General features: G+C 47.7%; 1 long non-coding RNA gene across 2 annotated transcripts in view; it reads right to left on the reverse strand.

Annotated features, from left to right (window-relative positions):
* Positions 1–3,662, reverse strand: part of LOC108289017 — a 36,486-nt gene that overhangs the window by 3,056 nt on the left and 29,768 nt on the right. The gene's annotated exons all lie outside the window — the stretch shown is intronic.

Here is a 3,662-nt window from a genome sequence, read left to right on the forward strand (position 1 = left end):
TTTTTGAGACGGATTTTTGCTCTTGTTACCCAGGTTGGAGTGCAATGGTGCGATCTCGGCTCACCGCAACCTCTGCCTCCTGGGTTCAGGCAATTCTCCTGCCTCAGCCTCCTGAGTACCTGGGATTACAGGCACGCGCCACCATGCCCAGCTAATTTTTTGTAGTTTTAGTGGAGACGGGGCTTCGCCGTGTTGACCAGGATGGTCTTGATCTCTTGACCTCGTGATCCACCCGCCTCGGCCTCCCAAAGTGCTGGGATTACAGGCGTGAGCCACCACGCCCGGCGCACTTTCTTATATTATTAAATAGCCTAACCCAGGTGGGGGCAGTGGCTGACGCCAGTAATCCTAACAACTCTGAAAGATAAGGTCATAAGGTTGCTTCAACCTAGGAGTTGACCAGCCTGGGCAACATAGCAAGACCACTCCTCATCTCTACAAAAATTAGACCAGCTGTGCATGCACCCAGCTAATTTTTATATTTTTTGTAGAGACAGGGTTTCATCATGTTGCCCAGGCTGATCTCAAACTCATCAGCCCAAGCCATCCTCCCACCTTGGCCCTCAAAGTGCTGGGATTACATGGCCCAGGCAGCCTCATGTTTTCTTTAGGCAGTCCCCCACTGTTGCGCCCTTGGATAATTTTCTTTTTTTGTTTTTTTTTACGCAGGATTTTCAGTCTTGCAAGTTGGAGTGCTGTCGTGGGATCACAGCTCATTGCAGCCTTGAACACTGGGGTCCAAGTAGCTGAGAGGCTGAGGTGGGACTCAGATATGGAGTCACACCGTGTTGCCCAGGCTGCTCTTGAACTCCTGGACTGAAGGGATCCCCCTACCTCAGCCACACCTGTACACAGTTTTCCATTTTTGACCCACATAAACACTGTACTGGGTCAGTTTGTCAACTGCCCTTCTCCAGCTGCGGTTACCAGGCTTCACTCTGAGGAGAAGATAACACATTTCCAGGTCCTGTACTGCCCCTGTGACTTCCCTGAAAACCCATCCCTGTGACATCACAGAGGCCCTCCTCAGATTAAGCCAATCAGAACTCAAAAAGAAAATGTCAATTGCATGCCAATCAGATGTGGACAGTGTTTATGTTTCAAAAGCTAATACTGGCGTGACTGACTCAGTGTTGGACCCAGAAGAATTACAAAGTGAAAGATAAAAATATGTAAAATGGGCCAAGTATGATGGCTCATGCCTGTAATCCCAGCACTTTCAGAGACCAAGGTGGTAAATCACAAACTCAGGATTTTGAGACCAGCCTGGCCAATAAGGAGGCTGACGAAGGAGAATTGCTTGAACCCAGGAGGCAGAGATTGCAGCCAGCCGAGATCACACCACTGCACTCCAGGCTGGGTGACAAGAAAGAAAACTTTGTCCCGGAAAATAAAAATCCTTTGGAAAGTCCTTCTACATAAAGATCTTCAACATGAGACTGGAAAAAAAGTACAAGATATTCCTGGGCCTTTGGCTTTTACAGCTTAAGGTGTAACTGAAAAAAAAAGGGATATCATTTAAATATAATTTGTAGAAAAGAATAATTATTGAATCTGTATTGCTCTTTAATTTTTTTTTTTTTATGAAGTCTCACTCTGTTGCCAGGTGGGAGTGCAATGCCACAATCTCAGCTCACTGCAACCTCCATCTCCCATGTTAAAACAATTCTCCTGCCTCAGCCTCCTGAGTAGTTGGGACTACAGGTGCCTGCCACCATGCCCAGCTAATTTTTGTACATTCAGTAGAGATGGGGTTTCACCATATTGGGTAAAATGATCTTGATCTCCTGTCTTCATGATCCACCCACCTTGGCCTCCCAAAGTGCCAGAATTACAGGCATGAGCCACCATGCCCTGCATTGCTCTTTAACTTTTATAATTTGTTCTTTACTTCCGTTATTGTAATTGAGCCCAAAAAAATAGTAAAAAAGAAGGAGGACCCAAGATGGCAGACTAGGAAAAGCTCAGGATTGCAGCTCCCAGTGAAAGTGCAGAGGGTGAGTGGATGCCGCATTTCCAGACGGATTTTTATTGCCCACAAATCATGAGATTCCCAGGCAGAGGAGCCCCACTGGTCGCCAGCGTGGCTGTTTTGGCCAGCGCAGCTGCTTTGCTGGCGCCCTGGAGTGGGGTTTCTCTGTACAAAATACACTGGTCTGGGTGCTGGCAATTGAAGAGCCGGGAAGGCAGATTGCCCATTCATCTGATTTAAAAAGAAAATGAAGCAGAGAACCAGGCCAGGAGATTCCTGGGCAAAAAACGGCCATGAATCTCAGCGCCACTGTTTCAGCTGGCGCAATGAGTCACTGCATGGGAAATCACACAGATCCCAGCACCTTTTCAACAGGCGACTGGAACACCTGGGAGAGAGTCGACCATTCAACAAAAAAACAAAAACAAAAAAAGGCTCTGAAGCAGGGAGCCAGGTGATGAGGCTCGGCTGGTCCCACCACCACAAAAGAACAGCACTCAGAAACTCTCTGGATTGAGAGTTTCACAGCAAGCAGAGCTGAACCTGGGACAATCCAGCTCTGTGGGGGAGGGGCGTCTGCCATTACTGAGACACTCCACCGCTATGAAGGTAGTCCGCAATCACTGAGGCAGGACCCCGATGGCGATGCATCCTGCCATTACAGAGAGAGTCCACCATTACAGAGGTGGGCCACCATTGCCAAGGCAGTTCTAACTACACCCATATAAACAGGACTGCAGGGAAGTTCACACAGCAGCTGGGTGGAGCCCACAGCAGCTAGCAAAGCAACTGCAGGCAGACAGTGACTAGGCTGCCTCCTTGCTGGGCAAGGCAGCCCTGAAAGAAAGGCAGCAGCACAACGGAAACTCATAAAGTCCTAACTCCCTGGGACAGAGCACCTGGGGGGGGGGGGGAAAGGAGTTTATGAGTTCTGCTGCAGGAAACCTAAACGTACCTGCCCAGCAGCTCTGAATGAACAATGGAGCTCACAGCTAAGGACTTGAGCTCCTATAAAGGACAGACTGTCTCCTCAAGCAGATCCCTGACCCTGGTATATCCAAAGAGCCACCTCATAAAGGAGAGATCAGACTGACATTTGGCAGGTATCGTTCTGGGACACAGAAAGCAGAAGAAGAAACTGGTAGCAACCCTTACTGTTCTGCAGCTGCTGCAGGTGATCTCCAGGCAAGCAGGACCTGGAGTGGACCTCAGCAGCCCTACAGCAGAGGGTCCAGACTGTGAGAAGGATAACTAAGAAACAGAAATAACTTCTTCAACATCAACAAACTGGATGTTCACTCAGAGACCCAATTTGAAAGTCAGCAACTACAAAGACAACAGGTGGATAAATCCACAAAGATGGGAAGAAACCAGCACAAAAAGGATGAAAACACTCGAAGCAAGAACACCTCTCCTCCTACAAAAGATCACAATTCCTCACCAGCAAGGGAACAAGGCTGGATGGAGAATGAGTGTGATGAAATGACAGAATCAGACTTCAGAAGGTGGATAATAAGAAACTTCTGTGAGCTAAAAGAACAGATTCTAACCCAATGCAAAGAAACTAAGAACCTTGAAATAAGATGGACGAAATGCTAATGACAATGGACAACTTAGAGAGGAATATAAATGAATTGATGGAGCTGAAAAACACAACACGAGAACTTTGCGAAGCATGCACAAGTTTCAA

Source organism: Cebus imitator, unplaced genomic scaffold, assembly GCF_001604975.1.
Source record: "Cebus imitator isolate Cc_AM_T3 unplaced genomic scaffold, Cebus_imitator-1.0 Scaffold388, whole genome shotgun sequence".
Classification (NCBI taxonomy): domain Eukaryota; kingdom Metazoa; phylum Chordata; class Mammalia; order Primates; family Cebidae; genus Cebus; species Cebus imitator.